The sequence below is a fragment of the Pseudopipra pipra genome, chromosome 9 (genome assembly GCF_036250125.1).
Source record: "Pseudopipra pipra isolate bDixPip1 chromosome 9, bDixPip1.hap1, whole genome shotgun sequence".
In the NCBI taxonomy this organism is placed as follows: domain Eukaryota; kingdom Metazoa; phylum Chordata; class Aves; order Passeriformes; family Pipridae; genus Pseudopipra; species Pseudopipra pipra.
Window position 1 is genome coordinate 2,327,468 of NC_087557.1, and position 17,272 is coordinate 2,344,739.

At 47.0% G+C, this 17,272-nt stretch overlaps 1 long non-coding RNA gene across 1 annotated transcript in view; it reads left to right on the plus strand.

Annotated features, from left to right (window-relative positions):
• Positions 1 to 842: 842 nt before the first annotated feature.
• Positions 843 to 17,272, plus strand: part of LOC135418627 (uncharacterized) — a 44,138-nt gene continuing 27,708 nt past the window's right edge. The window contains exons 1-2 of the long non-coding RNA XR_010432579.1: positions 843 to 1,317; positions 15,473 to 15,576. This is a non-coding gene — a long non-coding RNA (uncharacterized LOC135418627). The remainder of the gene's footprint in view (positions 1,318 to 15,472; positions 15,577 to 17,272) is intronic.

Consider the following 17,272-nt stretch of genomic DNA (forward strand, 5'->3'; position numbering starts at 1 on the left):
AACACATCCATGTGCTACAGAAAGGTGTTTACAACTCCTTTCAATAGTCACAATGATGTTTTCAGCTGAGGTGACCAGATCATGGAACAGCAGAGGTTTGGGATCTCTCCAGGAGCTCTGAAGATGTCTAATCCAACCCTCCTCAAAGATGGACCAGCCAGAGTAGCTCTTCCAGCCCTGCATCCAGGCAGTGTTTGAATTTCTCCAAGGACAGATAATCCACAACCTCTCCTGACAACCTGCTGCCTTGTTCATCCACTTTCACAACAAATAAGCTTTTCTTATGTTTAGATGGAATTTCATATATTTCAGTTTGTGCCTGTTGTCTCCTGTCCTGGCACCATTGAGAAAAACCTGGCTCCATCTTTACCCCTTTCCACCTATTTTTAGGTAGGATGGAGATAAGTGAAGTATCCTCACTGAAGATGAACATGAAGGTTGAACCTAAGGAGGATTTATGTGGCGAACCAAAGTACAGTTTGCTAAAATGGGAGCTCTAACTGTACTTTGGATCTCATCTGTGACTCCACAAGAGCATCATCTTTTATGTCAGAGGGAAGCACAAAAGCCTGTTTGGAAGATCATTGGAAATAACTGTACTGGCGAGCCAAAATCTGCTTCTCTTTCCCCTGGAAAAAGCAAGAGCTGCTTTACTTGAGTTTGGATTCACCCCAAAGCTGCTGCAGATGGAGGCGATCCCGGGCTGTGGCTGGGGACAGGAGGTTCCTGTCACCACTCCAAGGGCAGGAGGGGCGTTCTTTTCAGCCAGAAAAAGGGGATTTGAGGGAGTGGATGCTCTCAGTGCCACGTGGAGCTGCCAGCACAGCCCTGGGGAGGTGCAGAGATGTGTGAGGAGAGACACCAAAAAGCAGAGCTCTGCAGGGACTCTTGCCAGAGACTGGGTGGAAGCAGTAGGGGCTGCTGGCTCTTCCCAGGCTGAGCCCATGGAGGGATGGCACAGCTTGATAAATGCCTGCAGACACACTACGAGCGTGGGCAGCAGTGTGGGAGGGAAACAAGAGCCTTTTTGTGGGTACCAGATAGAGAGCTGATGGTAGGCTGCAATATCTGGTCAGGCAGAGCTCAGAGCAAATGCCTGCTTGCATAGTGTCCTGTTGCCTCCAGGGATGACAGTGTCTCTATCCATCACTTTCTGAGTTCTGCAGGATTAAGAGATGCTCCTGGTGAAGGAAATTGGACCAGCTGGGTGCTACTTACTGTGCTTTGATGGTTTTAGTCAGTGTGCCAGGGTGAGAAGGAAGAAAGGGACCCAGGAAACTCAACTGCTGTGAATTTTGCATGGACCTCTGTGTTCAGGTGAGCAGTCCTAATCATTCTGGATTTCCATTTCAGTGGGAGGAAAAACGTTTGGGTCTGAGATAGCTCTGGGTAGTATTTTATCTCCTGGGGGGTTGTTTTCTCTTTGACATGGGGGGAAGTTCTGTACTCTTAAGTGACATGCCTTGTTATAAACATAGATTGAAGCCCCATATGTTATAGAAAATGTTCCCTCAGCTAGGACACACAGAAAGCATGGTGTGCAGTTCCTGCTAGACCACTAACAGGAATGCTCATTTGAGTTGTCGCAACATCAAGCTTTGAGCAAAGGCTGGAGTGTTTGAAGCACAGGGATCCGGTCTTCCAGCTGGCTGTAACGAGGAACACCTTCCCAGAGATGATTAGCAGTCTTATGTCTTCCAGATTCACCTTCTTAGCACGCTCATCTTTGAAAGAGCCTCCACAATGAACCATCATTAGCAAACAGACAAGGAAAACATGAACAGATGGATGCTCAGGGTGACACTGGGTGGGAGACAGTCAGTGTGACAGAGCTCCTCCAGAAGGGCTCTTGGGTAACAAGTTCAAAGCTATAATCTCCATGGAGGTAGTTTTCCTTGTGGAATTAAGGAGTGATGGGGGTACCCTGATGGGGTACACCCCAATGGATGCTCACTGAAGCACAACTTGAGCTCAGGTACTTGGTGTCAAGCATCCAGATTTGAATTCTGGTTTTGTGGGATCACTGAGTGCTGTAAACGTGAGCAAACTGGTTACAGAACACAGGAATTAAATGGATTTAAATCACTTTGATTTCCATGTGGGGAAAAGATTTCAGAGCTGCACCCTGTTTTTTGTAATTTTTGAACCTTTGCATGAAGAAATAAATTCTAAGCACAGACTTGGGCTTGTTTGGCTTTTTCGAGTCAAATTCCACATCAGTGGTAGCCCTGTAAAGTCTTTCCCCCTATCTACATTAAAGGCTACAAATAATTTCTAAAAGTGTTGGTATTTTCACAAAAATTAATTGTTTAACTTCTGCATTAACAGACAAAACCCCTCAAGCAGAGTCACTCTCTGGTACAACCACTCACCCCCTGCCAATTCAATCTGTTGACTCAAGCTGGATCCCACAGGTCCTTTGAAAACACACAGCATGCTACGGCATCCTCAAAGTTCAGATAGCTCTGAGGTGGCTGTTCTTGCCCTCTGGAGACCAAAACACAGCACAACATGTACCAGCTTGGGATGTACCACAGTAGGTCTGTACCAGAAAAATATGTTACTTGCTTCTATGACAACACTGGGGACATGCAAGAAATGAGACACTGCACATCCCGCACATGAAAGAGATGGAACCGCCTGCAGTGACCATAAAGCCCTCTCATCAGTGTTCTTGTTTATTCTCCTGTGTGCATGACTCAGGTGTCTCAGTGCAGGGCACCACAGTCTGACATCTCCCACCATGACCCTCAACAGCAAGTCTTGAGTTGACTGCAGCTCAGCTGCCTCTGATCGAAATTTTAGGAGTCCTGAGGTGTAGGGAGGCTGGGAGGAATGAACTGGTGGCTGAGGAAGGCTGTTGGCAATCCTGTCTTCTGCTCTCCTGTTTATACAGGAAAGAAGACAACATCCCACTCTGTATACAAGATTATCTGTCCATGGTCTGGTGCTTCAAAGTTTAAATACTGTCTCTGCCAAGGGTGGTCCTAAAAGCAAAGTCCACATTCTGGGCATCCCCAACTGGAATACAGAGTGTGGAGTTTGGGGTTTTTCTCTTTTCCCCCCTCTGTCAGGGTGCTCTGAAGATAAAATGACTTGCTTGAACCTTATGTACTACAAGAACAGCATGAGGGTGAGAACAACATGCGGTGGGATTTTTGTGCCCATGGAAAGTTTTCTGGGCCTGGCTTTGTGCAGAAAATGTCTGCAGTTTTCCTGAGCTCCTCAGGTGATCTCAGTGTTAGGTCAGGGAGGCAAAACATCACTTTTACCTCAACATCATGGATCCCAGGCCCCCCCAAATGCCCCACAAACTCACCAGACAGCTTGGGGTTTCCCACCCCGAGGGTCTGGTAGCAGACACAACCAGCTTAGGTGGCAGGAGATGGAGTTCCCAGGCTGCCTGGACCAGGGAACTTAGCAGGGGTACCAGGGGCAGACCGGACTTGAGGTGCTGCCGGATGGCCCTAGAACTGCTCCACCTGGGACCACACATTCCCTTGCCCACAGGTCTAGGGGCCCCTGGAAGCCCACAGAGCTTCATGGGAGCCACGGGTTTCAGAGTGCTTGGCTCAGGGCTTGAGATGGCTCAGTTGATGTCGGGGAGCAGCAGGAGACTGCCCCAGGAGAGGACATGAGCCAAGAGCCCAGGGTACCACACTGATCACCCGTACCTCAGTGAGGTGACCACGCTGGTTTCCAGCAGCCCCACGATCTTGCAGGGCAGCAGCATCAGGTCCAGGCTGAGGTTGGTGCAGGAAGGACAGACAACAAGTCAGTCAGGAGCACAACCCAAGGCATAGCTCAGCTGTGGCCTGGGGGTGCCTGGGCAGCCAGGGGTGAGGCCCAGGGGTGAGGCCCAGGGGAGAGTGATCAAGGGAGAGTGATCAGGGCAGTCAAGGCCCATTAATGTCCTCAGTCCCACCTGTGGAGGAGTGAGAGAAGGATGACTCCAGGTGTGACTCCAGGGGTAACTGAAGCCTTTACCTACACACCTGCACACAAGAGGTGTCAGTAGGAATTAAAGCTGGAGTCTCACAAGAAACACTGTGCTTTCCTGGCTGGAGCCTGTCTCATCAGTTCAAAAGACTAGAAGCTGCCTGCTGCCCTGAAGGGGAGCGAGTGGCTCCCTTGGGCTGACTCATCACCTCTGCTGCAGCCCTCCAGGAACTCTCAGGATGGGGAGGTTTGAAGCAGCTTTCTGCTTAGTCAGTGGTAAGAGTGAAGGTTTTGTTTGCTGTCATTGTATGCCTTCTCCTTAGTTCTCTTGTTCCAACCTTACTTGAGCCAGCAGGAGTGGTGGGAGAAGCTTCCTTAATAATGTCAGCTCGTAATTGTGAGCTTGGCATCTGGTGGATCAGAGGGGATGAAATCATTTGTGCTGCTGTCTGCACAAGGCTGGAAGCAATGCAGAGGAGGCAGCTTTAATTAAAACCAGCCACCATAGATCATAAAGCAGCCTTATCAGCTTGCAGGCGCAGCACACCGCGCTCCGGAGAGCACCGGGCTCTGGGAAACAGAGATGGCCCACAGCAGGAGCTGGAATAACAAGCAAGGAGCAGTGATATCTACTGCAAAGCAACCCTATCAACCCTGCTCCTGGCTTTTTCTCGTGAGAAAGAGACCCCTAAAGCCATCCAACTCCACCGTGTGGACGTTGGCACCGTGCACCAGGGTGAGTCTGTGCTTCTGGGACCACGTTGCAGGACAGCTGCTCTGTCCTGTGGACCATTGTGTGTTGGGTACCAGAAATCCTGAAGGCTCAGCTTCTCCTACCCAGTTTGTATGACATCTGAAAGTCTTCTAGACTCCTGGGGATTTGAAGTGGTGCAGCAGTGGATATAAAAATATTTTGTATACGTATAAAAAAATATTTGCATCCCATCCCTAGAAGTGTTCAAAGGCCAGGTTGGATAGGGCTTGGAGCAACCAGTTGCTGGGAAGTTTCTTTGTCCATGGCAGGGAGTGGAACTAGATGATCTTTAAGATCCCTTCCAACCCAAACCTTTCTGTGATTCTATGATTCTCTGATTTTCTAGTGCATAAAAAATATTCATGCAGCAGTACACACAAAAAAAATCTCTGCGCTGATTGTGCTGAAAGAGAACATCCAATAGTGTAAACCAATACCTATAAATCACTGTTCTAATAGGTGAAGCAGCACATTTAAAGCAAAGCTTTGGCTTTCTGTGTGCTCCAGGCTATGCCAGGCTGAAGGTCTGCATCCTGCCCCTGACCGTGGATTTGCATCACTGGGATCTGACCTGGTGCCCAGCGAAGCTCAAACTGGGAATATGCCTTTGCTTTTCATTAAAGGTTTGGATTTGCTGAAAACAGCTAGATGTATTATTCATGAGTAGCTTGTGTATAAGTCACAGACCCATTTTCCTGGACTGCATTCAATGGAACAGATTTCCATGGAGCACGGCAATGGGGTTGAAAGGCTCGTGTGAAACTTCTCTTAGCTATGAGCAAAGAAAGTCATAGAAGTCTCAATCCACAAGAGACTACAGAACTATGGAGTTCACTGCCTCCAAGAATTTGAAAATCATGGGTCAGGCCTCAGTCATAACTTTATTTTTTTTTTCTGCTTTAAATACAAAGAAACCTCGGGGTCTTTATTTGCTTACTGGTTTGTGAACATTGAGTTCTTGTTCTCAAACACCCAGGCCCTCATAGTCTGGAAATAAATCTATTTCTAAATGAAATTCTCTTGCAGTATCAACCCTAGAGAAGCTAACTGCATGTTTCATAACTTTTTTGGAGTGAACTGAACGCTCCTACAGGCTAATGCTACCACCTAACATGGACCTTCTTCAACATGGACTTATGTGTAGTGCATCTTATCACCTCCAAGGTTAGGAACTGGTAGCTGGTTTTAAAAATCTCCCAAACTGAGCTTCCTAAACCAAGCAAGGCATGTCTGAGGGAAGAACTGCATGAAGCTGTGGATACCTCATCCCTGGAAGTGTTCAAAGCCAGGTTGGATGGGGCTTGGAGCAATGTGGTCTAGCGGAAGGTGTCCTTTCCCATGACAGGGGGTGGGACTGGATGAGCTTTAAAATTCCTTCCAACTGAAACCATTCTGGGATTCTATGGTTCTGTGAATGTCTCCAAATAATGGCTGTGAAAATGGATGTTTCTTGCCTCCTGCTTGTTCTGGAGGAGCCGGAGCTCGCACGGTCCACGCTGGCAGCAGGGGCAGAGCAGCTGACAAAGCACAGAGGTGCCCTCTGCTCTTGCTTTGGGATGATACAAAGCGATTATTTTAATCTTAGGTCTGAACTCCTGCCAAGCTTTATTTAAAATTATATATATATATAAAGGAAGGCAGGCATTGCAAGCATGGGAAACTTCTGGGTACATTTTAGCCACGCAAATAGTGCCGCATCTGTTTCCATTCACCCTTCCCTCCTCTAGTGCCCAAATGTGATCCTTTGGACTGATCTCTCTGTCACAAGTGTGGTGGGAGGTACATCAGCTGCCGATGCACAGGAACTGTGTTTTGCTGGGGTGTTGAGGTGTTGGATCAGCTGTAGCAGGGAAAAGCCAGCACACACGAAGGACTCAAAACTTCAGATCTAGTAAAGTTTCATGACAGAAACCAAGAGCATAATCAAAAGGAGTCTTACAAAATTCATTCATTCCTGTGAAATGCTGCCCTTAAATGTCCCTAATTGTGGAAAACTTTGGTTTGCAAAGTGCCTTCTGAAGAAGGTGTGTTGCACTCGTCTAGACCAAGTTGGATCAAGTTCATCAGCTGCCACAGTTGCATTTAACCACCCAACACTTTGCCTGTTTTAACATGAATCCCACTTGCTGTTAAGCATTTTATTTCAAAAAGCATTTTATTTCGAAGCTGATCTCTCGATGTGAGTCCCTATTTGTGAGGAAACATCTCCAAATGAACCTGGGCTATGCTTCCTCCTGTGCTCACCTGGGCTTGGAGGTCAGTTGTCTGAGTGTCAGGTTCCACCGAAAACAGACAGCACAGCTTTGCTGACAACCTTTTCAGCTTAGCAGTTAATCTCTCCTACTGGCAACCGTTGCTGTTTATCCATCCAAATCGAATGTCCCTTTCTGGAGCGTGTCCCTGCAAGGAGAACCAGGTGGGATGGAGGTGGCTGATCCTGATAAACTGAATTAGAGCTAAATCTCTGCACTGAAAGCTCATTGGGCTAAAAAAGCCAGTGCCACAGTCATGATGTCAAAGACCAGGAGCTGCATTTGTCTGCTGAGCTATTTACCTTCTCCCAGAGGGAAAGCTTCCCAACATGTTTCTCAGTGCTGAAATAGCTTTAGGAAGAGGATCAGGGTGTGAAGATCAGGTGTGCCATCCCTTTCAGAGCTGCCCGGAGTGTTGCAACTCAGGGCTTGTGAAAACTCACCGTGGTGGCAGGTGGCACAGATTCATGCAGCTTTCAGGGAGCATTAAGCATTGCTTGGCTGTGAGGCTGTGAGTAGCTGGGCCAAGAAGAGCAGGATTAGTGCCTGAGGGAAGCTTTCATCTGGAAAGCCAAGCACTGACTTGAGCAGCCGTAACGCCTTTGTGCAGTGACCTCCCGGCGTGGCTGGAAATGCTCCCCCAAATGGGAGATGTTCCCATCCTGCCCAGGGCGAGCATCAGGGGAGACAGAGAGAGGACAAGGAAGGCAGGAAAAAGCATAAAATTGTATGAGCTTTTTGAGAACTCAGGAGATTCTGGTAGGGCACATCTGAGCGCGCCATCTGGGACAAGAGCTCTCTCAGCTCTCGTGTGGTGCTGTGGAGGTTGGACTGCTGGATATCAGAATTTGGCTGCTGTCATCTGACAGAAGGCTGAGTCATTGACTGTTGAGTCTTAAAAGTGCTCTGCCTTTCCTCATCCCCTCTGCTCATGGGCCTGGCTGCTGCACAGCTGTCCTCAGGTGCTCACTCGGGGGTGAGCAGGGGTGTTTAGTCCACTTGGGTTCTCCTCGGAGTGCAGTTACAGGTGATTTCTGACTCAAAGGTGGCATTTGGTTTTTGTTCTCTGGGTTTTGGAGAGGGTTTTTTTGTTTGTTTTTCCTTAGCAAAGGAGCCAAACTTCTGATTTCTTAAGGAAAACAAATTCTCCAAGAAGATGGCAATCACTTAGGTGGTTTCAGAGGTGCTGAGGTTCCTTCCTCGCTTCCGGTGGCTCATCTGGCCACTGTTTGACCTGCGGTGCTTGGGACTCCTGCCCAAGCATCAACAGCAGTCACTTTTATGCAACTTGCCATAAAGAACAGTTCTGGTACTACTCCAGAGGTGGGTGGGTTTTTTTCTCTCAACACTTGTACAACACCAAAACACTCGGTGTTCTGGGGGCATCTAAAACGGCAGAAAACTATGTATGCAACGTGCTTCTTAAAACATGAGCACTCTGAGCTCTGATATTGCTTTTAGTCAGGCTTTTTTTAATATCTGCATATCTCTAAATCTGGTGTGCAAATTGTTCTGTGTACATATATTTTTATTTTCTCTTTGCAACCTCTTTGTGGCTTTGACCTCTAAAGGACAGTAAAATGAATCTGTTTATAAGAATGCTGAGCCAATGTGGAGACACCTGGGTTTTGTTACCTTTTCTTTTTTTTTTTTTTTTCAGGGACCTTCAGCAAGTTTCTTAGTTTCTTTTGACCTTCCTTTCTTTCTTGGCTTAAACACTTGGTGAACTTAAGAAAAATATGCTTGATAGTACTGTAAATTGTGAATGAAAAATGGGAATTGCTTAGAGATAATAGATTATTAGCATAGTGGGATTGTCTCCTGGGAACTTAATGCAGGATATCAAACGTACAGTATATTTTAAATGTTCATAAAATTGGATTTTTATTCTTGCAGAACTTTTAAATGGCTCCTAAGATTGATGAGGCCTGGCTGGCTGTGTGTGGAGGTGCAGGGAGCCTTGCCTGGAACTGCTTTACATTTCCTTGGAGACTGTGGGACATTCATGAGGCCAAAAGTCCTGAAACAAATATTTTTTGTGATAATCAGCACATTTGTCTCAATGCATTTGTGAACAGATGCAACCATGCTGTTCTTCTGCTAAAGAAGAGTAGGGCAGAGCAGTGACATCATACTTGGATTAAGGACCTGGATAACAGGCTGGGAAGGGCAGAGGACGGCCTGTGCTGCTGAGCAGGACTTGCTGCCTCCCTGCTCTTGGACAGTGCTCATATAGCCTGGTGACACAATTATAAATGTCCCAACGGGTCTGACTGGACTGCTGGGTTTGGGAGCCGTAAACAAGTCTCCAAATTCACGTAACATGAGCTTGGATGTCCTGTAAGCAGATCTTTCAGACTGGGAAATACAACGTGTCCTGTGAACCACAGTAACTCATTTCTGTGTGCAGGAGGACACTGAAGGGACAGGGACCCCCGGTCCTGATGTGGCCTGCCTGAGGCAAAATTTTAGGGGAGAATAGCAGGAGCTTTGGGACACAGTTACAAGAATAGAGGACGCCCTCAGATGCTGAGCATTCATTATTGGAGCTTTGCTGGTGTAGAAATTGGAGACACCCGAGAGCAATCTCAGCTTTATTTCTACCTGCTGGGCACAGATCATTGCAGGAAGAGCTCCCACCCTTGTTTGTGCAATAAAACACTGCCCCGTTCTGGTGTGAAACCACGCTGGGTGTCCCACCTGCACAACGGCGTCACCCTCGAGGGACTGCAAAACACAGTCCACTGCTTACCTCAGCCTCCACAATTCAGGTTGAAGAGATGGTTTCAAGTACTAAAGGTACTCCAAATTGATAACTAATATATAGAAAGCTGTTTAGATGTCAATATAGACTCCAAAGAGCTGTTTGAAGCAGATGTTTTATTCCTGGTAGAATTTATACATTCATTATTTCCCCTGTAGGCATTTGGAGTAAGGTCCCTGCTTTCTCAGAGGCTCCCAGTGAGGTTTTTAAAATCAATATTGGTTAGGGACATAGAAGGCGTATTTGGTGAAGAGGTGCTTTAACTGTGATATCCTCTGAAGGGTCAAACAATTATTTCCTACCTGTGGTCAAACAAAACATTAGAGCAACACAATACTAAAATCTTCCTGTGACCTCAGTGCTTAATTACATTTTCTTCAAATGGATGCTAAATTACAGAGATGTCTTTTCACAGACCAGAAGTAATAACTGTTGCATTATTTTAGCCTAAGTCATTGATACCTGTCTTGTGGTCTGTTACTTTCTGTGCAAAAATGGTCCTCTCTGGTGCAAAATTCTCACTTGTAAGCAAATAAATGAAGGGATCATTAACAGCAAACCATCCTCTGGGTATTTAGTTAAAGAACATTTGAAATATTCAGCTAAAAAAGAAAATGGGTTGGAAAATCCTCTGAAAACTGGATGACTTTATCTTTACTGGCATCAGTCAGCTCTTGAGTTAATAAATCAAAGCCTTGCCAGCTAAACTGTCTCATCAGGAGTGTCAGTAGCTAAGGTACGAGGTAGTCCTTTGTCAGAGGCTGGATGTGTGTGCATGGTAGGCATGGACGGATGGCTTTGGACTTGTTAGGCACCAGAAATCCCCTCTGGAGAGGCAGATCCATCTGTTTTCCCAGTCTCTGCCTGGATTCTGTACTTGGTTACGTGACTTCCCCTTGAGAACATTTCCTCTGAATATTGTTCATAAATATTTCCAAGAAACCAACAAACTATTGTTTGGCTTCTGTCTCTGTTTTGTTCTTTTTTTTTTTTCTTTTCCTTTTTTCCCTCTGGGTAGTTTTTCAGCAGGGAACATTGGTCTTTTCAGCAGGTTGGGAGGGAGAGGGTTATTGTTCCTGGGTTTGGGCAGTTTGTTTGGATGGCTGTTAACTTTGTTGTTGTTGACTTTCCCCTCCATTTCTGGCAGTCTGGGGAAGTGGGTGGTTCCATGTTTTGTTTTTTTGACCGTTTGTGAATTATTTATACAGGCAGAGTGAGGTTTTCTTTGGGGTTTGGTGTTTTCTTGAAGGGTTTGTTATATCTTGGGGCATTTTTTGCTGTTGTTCAGCATTTGTTTTTCTGAAGTTCAGCTTGCTCTTGGTAACTTCCAAGTGGCTCCTGTGGCTGGGAGCTTCTGTAGCTGTTTCTTGACAGTCTGATTTACAACCTAAAAGTGCTTTTCCCTTTGCTCCCAGGCTGCCACTGCTCAGGGAGAATGAGGCTCTGAGAAAAGTCATGGAGCAAGTCCACATTCGTGAGCAGTGGAAAAAGAAGGTGGTGATTGGCAATAGCCAGCATGCACTTGCAAAGGGTTAATTATGCCTGTCCAACCTGCTTGCCTTCTGAGAAGAAATGACTGGTGTGATTCTTGGAGTTGTCCTGTGCAGGGGCAGATGTTGGACTTTGATGATCCTTGTGTGGGTCCCTTCCAACTTAGGATATTTTATGATTCTATGACTGAATCTACAGATGAGGGAAAGCAATGGATGCCACTTGCCTTGTGTTCAGCCAGGCTTTCAATGTGGTCTTCCTCAGTTTTCTCGTATCCCAGTTGGGATGCCTCTGTCTGGATGTGTGGACAACTGGAGGTGTAGGAAAACTGTCCAGATCATGGGGTCAAAGTGCAGTGGTTGGTGGTCTGTACTCAGTCTGGAGGCTGGTTACAAGTAGGGTTACTCAGAAATCCCTCCTGGGACCTGTCCTGCTCCTGCTTTGGGAAGGAGGTTGACTAGAGACCTCTGGAGGTGCCTTTTGACCTGAGTAACTGTGTTATTCAAGCTGGTGCCAAACAGACATCAGTGTCAAGAGCACACAGTGTAGACTGACAATTAAAATTGGGTTGTGTGGAGGTCTGGTTGTTTTCCAGCTGTCAGGATGGAGATAAGACTGACTCTGGAGCCTGCTCTGCCATCAGGAGCAGGATTGCAATGATGGAAGATGCACTGATGGGCCATTTGTGTACTAACATCCTCATTTATTCCTAAAATCAATTCAATGCACACAAACTACACACACCCTTCACCACACTTTTTTACTTACTAAGCTGCAAGAGCAGAGTTTTGCTGCCATATCCAGGAGCAGGAGCAATAACCCTCTCAATAGATTTCCTTCCCTTAGTCACAGCTGGAAGAAGAGGAGCTTCTGCTTCAGCATGCACAGGAGGAGAAGGGAGAGCTGCCTTCAGCTGGATCCTAAGCTCTCACGGCCCATTCAGAAAAGCTTGGGAAGAGAGTCTAGGTCAGCTCCAAAGGGGAATTGCTGCTTTGACGAAAATTGTTTTGGGAGGGATGGGTAGTGATCCCACAGCTGTGTCATCTGAGACTTGCATTAGAGCTACTCCTTGATTTTTAGGCTCAACAAAAACTTTTTGCATAGCTCCATGGTATCCAAATAGCACCTCTGAGTTTCCTAAAGTGCTGATCCTATAAGGCACTAGAAAACCCCATAAAACAGAAAAAACCCCATGAACACATTCCTCCATTTGCTCTACAGCTCTATAGGTGTAGGTGGTCACACCGGACATTTTGTCCACCTACCTTAGCCAATTCCCAAAAAAGGCCAACCTCAGAAGGTGTTTTATCCCTAAAATATCCCTTCCAATAGGCTATGAGGTCTCCAGTGTACTGAGCCAACTTAAAAAGATTCAACAAAGTCTACACTTGTTTGCACAAATGGTGAAAACTTGAGTTTTCTGGATTTTAAGTTGATCAAAATCAAAATTCGGAAGCTAAAGTATTGGGGTGGGAGGTTTTTTCCTCATTCCTCTTCACTACTCCTGCACTCCCCAAGGGTTATGAGATGGAGGGTGCTTTCTCCTGCCCTACTTTCTTCCCCTTTCCAGTTGAAGATCTGGAAGGTGAAGATCTGGACTAACAGAGTAGGGCTCCTGCAAGTCTGAAAGAGGCAGTACCCCCTCTCTTGCTGCACCTTCATCCTTGAACTTCCAAGCACAGGAAAACTGGCCTTGCCCTTCTCAACAAAAACGCTGACCTGGGAGCACCATCCTTATTTAAACCCGAGCTGGTCTGAGCTGGTTTATCAACTCTGCATTTCCTCATTGAACTCTCCTGTCAGGGAGCCTGTTTGGAGAAGAGATCACGGGCTCACGTGGGTCAGGACCTTGAGCCCTGTTCCTGCCCTGGGCCCCTTCCCTTACCCACACTGAAATCACCCAACTGGGAAGAAACTCCCATTTTTCATTCCTTTGATATCTATCGGTTCTTTTTTTTGCTGCCCTAAAACACATTTTAAAAAAGCAAAAATGAGCAGGCAGTTCCTTCAACACCTTCATGAAAAAATGTAGAAACATTATAAGCTGATTTCACTCTGTCTCCTTAAAGGGAAAGAAATAGCCTGCGGTATAAATGTGCAATTAAAAATAGTAGCAATTAGTGTGTCTCAAGAATGAAACAGGAGCCTGCTGTGAGGTAGAGCTGCTTTCCCTTTTGCCTGTGCTTCTAATTTGAAACTCTTTGACGTTGGGATCCAATCCTGACAGTCGACACTCAACTCCTGGCTTTGCCACGCAAGTTAAATGTCATAAACTCAGACCTGCTTCAGACCTCTGCTGCATGTCACTGCGAGGATATCCACATGAACCCCTCTTCACCCACGGCAGGGGATGCTTTTGCATGAATCAGCTTCACCTGGTCATGAACAAAGGATAAACGTGCCTCTTACACCTTGTTTTATTTTTCTCATTTTATTGGGAAGATTTGTATTCAGTGGAGCTGGTGCTTGGCTGTTTCTTGGCCAAGGCTGACCAGCTCAGCCATGCATCTGCAGAAACCCCTTCTCTCTCCAGCCTTGGAGCTTCTCTGGGCACACCTGCACTGCTCAGTGACACAAGCCAGGGCCAGGAGGCTAAGCCTGAACACAGGTGGTCTTGTGCAGGCTGCATCCATAGGACTGCACTTCCCTTCCCTGCTCCGCTTCTCCCCAAAAACTGGGAGGATTTGTCCGGCTGCCTTCTGGGGTGAACCTGGGACTCATGCTCTCCCAGTAACCAGGTGCTGCTTGGAAGAGTGATATTTGGTGCAACCTGAGACCTCACCATCACTAAAGACCAAACAGCCCCTGCCATGGCCCTGGAATGGTTTGGGTTGGAAGGGAACTTAAAAATCATTTAATTCCAACCTCGTGCTGGAGACCAGGTTGCTCAGAGCTATTTCATTAAAGCTAATTGGTCTAGTACAAACTGGGAGCCCATGGAGCTTCAGCTCCATTTCTGCAGTGTCCTTAAGGCTGTTTAGAACTCTGAGGCTCTTCAGTGAATGCAAACAGTTTTCAAATGAACTCTCCAACCCAGGTACACAGCTGGATTCCAGTTGCTCATGGTTGGCACTCGTGGCTGATCCGGTGATTGCCCACCACTACCTCTATGTCAGCTTTTCTAGCTGATGTTTTAGGGCATGCAAACATAGAGGTCACCACAAAGGATATATTTCCCTTACTTCTTCTCATGCCATGCTTTTGGAGCCTGCTGCTCCTTCTGCACCAGTCCATGTCCTGAAGTGCAGACATTTAGGATGGGCAGAAGTGACAGCAAATGGAGGTTTCAAGCCCCTGTGTTCCTCAGCATCCAATTCCTTGTGCTGGGTTCAGCCACAAAACCAGAGTGTTTGAAGACAAATGCATTTTCTCCCTGTTCTCCATTACTTCTGACATATTCTAGTTGTATTTCTAGTCTACTTTCGATATACTGTTAGTAAAACCTAGAAGGTTAAAGGCTGGGTAGGGAGGCAGCAAGCCTCTGTCTCAAGGAGTGCTTTCCATTTGGGGATCAAAGCTTGGTGCAGAGCATGGAGGTGCCCAGAATCTTTTAAGCACTGTCTCCCATCTGCAGTAAGGAATTATACTGGGCACAAAGCAGCATCTTGTGCTCCTGACACATCGCTCCCATTCTGCAGCAGCCTTGAGCATGACTCAAGAACTGCTGTTACCACACTTGTGTCTAGACACTATTGGCTTTTTTTCACTAGTCATTGTACAGTTAGAAAGAATAATAACCTTTGATGTGTGTTTCAGGTACTCAGCTGCATGTGGATGACCCTGGACATGAGCATAACTCTGCACACAAGTGGGTGGATGGATGGGACAGCCTGGATCCCTCTTTACCTGGGAAAACCCTGCATGAATTTACTTACCTCCAAGCAGTGCAAATGAAGTTGAGTTTAAAAGGGATCAGGCATTGGAGAGTTGTTGGCTTCACAAACAGCTATTTCAGTGCACTGCAGGCAAAGGGATGCTGACTCAACCCTCTGAGCAACCCATGTGTCCGTGCCTGTTATCATCATCTTCCTGAGCTTTTGCTGTGACATCTGTGCCTGTCCCCAGATGAGCTGGCAGACTCCCTGGGGTAGGGAGCACAACTCACCCAGAGGAGTTTAATTACCCCAAACACCCTTTTCATTGCTCTCAAAGGAATTTTGGCTTCCATGGCTCATGTTGGATGAAGCTCAGGGAAATGTCTCTACCAACAGTGTGTGGGCTGAAGGCAGTGCCAGCACTGCCAAGCTCTGATGGTTCTCCTCTCACCAGCAGGTATGTTCTGCATCTTGGAAGGAGGAGTGGATGGAGAGGATTCAGCAGAGCAAACCAACAGCAAACAGGTCACTGCAACACTCCTGGCTGCCAACGGAGCCAAGGTGGGTCTCCAACACACTCTGGGCACCAAGTCTGTTTGAGCAGTGACAATGCAATGTTGCGGCTCCTTCTGTGCACACAGAGCAGACGCAGGAACAACACACCCTTAGGTGCTCCTGTTTTCCCTGGTTGTCCTTATTTCTACTCGTAGGGTGGCCAGTCTTTACAAACAAACACAGGAGGCAGGCCCCCCAGGCTGGGTCGTGCAGGGTGACCATGAGCAGGGGTAATGACCCTGTGAAGAGACGTCTGTCCCTGGCTCCTGCCGGGCGCTGGGAACAAGCTCATTCCCAGGGCTGCAGCCTGGGTGGGGGTGACAGGAGACAGCACAAAGCCTCTGCCCTGAGCAAACCCCAGGGCAGTACGCTGACTAATCTCACAGACCCAGTTAAATCAGGACTTCTGGGCACGTCAGTGGTCCCTCCACTCAGATCCTTTGTGACTTGAGCCCTGTCTCTTCTCTGGCACCTCTGGCAACTTTGCTCATAGCCTTGGAGATATCATAAGGTGCAGACTCTTGTTTAAAAGCTTAGAAGAAGTGTTTACATCTTTTGTTGTCTTGTTCTCTAGAAGGTTGTGTTTAACTGGCCATGTGATGGGAGGTTTTTCCTACTGTAGGTCAAAAGGCAATTAGGAAGAACTGAATTTTTATTTAAGGCAGTGACCTGCCTTCTGTGTGGCATCAGACCAGCACATATGAAAAAGCAGCACAGCCTGAGGTGTGAGAGATGTCTAGAAGAGGGGATCCGATCCTTGATGCTACCACCCACCCATCTGCTTTTTGCTAGAAGCCTCCTGTGTCTCCACTTCGCAGCCCAGGAAGTGCAGAACTGCCTCAAACACAGCTTTTACCCATGCTGGCACATTCCCTAGTGCTACTCGCTCCAAGAGTGCTTAGAATTTTTTCCCTGACTCTTTGCAATCCCCAATGCTTCTCCTGTGTGCTTCTGCTCCAGGCCGTTAGCTGAAAGCACAGCAACATCTCCTGGAACTGGGTGGCTATTGCAAGTTCAGTTGTCAAAGTGCCATCCTTAAATCCCCATAAATTTACTCAATTTGAGAGACTCTGGATTTGTTTCCGTTGTGCAGGCACCAGGGATGGCACAGGGGTAGTGTGTATCCTGCATGTTTCCTCACCTTTGTGAGGAGGAGGAAGAGACCAGCTACTGGAAACTGCCTATTTGTTATTCAGATGTCCCTCAGGAAAGTTTATCACACCTAATGAGGCAGACACCATGTTAGGTGAAGCATTTAGAGGGAAACCAGGGAGAAAGAACTGAACTGGTGATACCACACCAAAGGAGACAGGAGGAATTCACCCCACCAACAAGCGCATGAGCTGCTGAATGTCTTCATTAAATTACCAAGCAGATGGTCTCCTGTAGAGAAAAGCAAGTGGGGACATGAACCATTGTATCCTTGACACTGGAACAAGAAGCCACCAACTGCTGTCCTTGCTGACCTCCTTTATAAGGAAGAGGCAAATACTGAAGGGCAACAATTGGCACCTCTGAGGAAATGTAAGAGATGACAGCAGTAAGGTTGGGTAGGATTTGTCTCTCAGCTACATCTTCTCTGCTTTCAGTGACTGCATATCGTGGTACCACCTCGGTACACAAAAGCCCTCGGGGCAGAACTGAGCTGGACAGCAGCCCAAGCCTACCTGCAGGTCCCCTCCCTTCTCCTTGCATAAAAAGG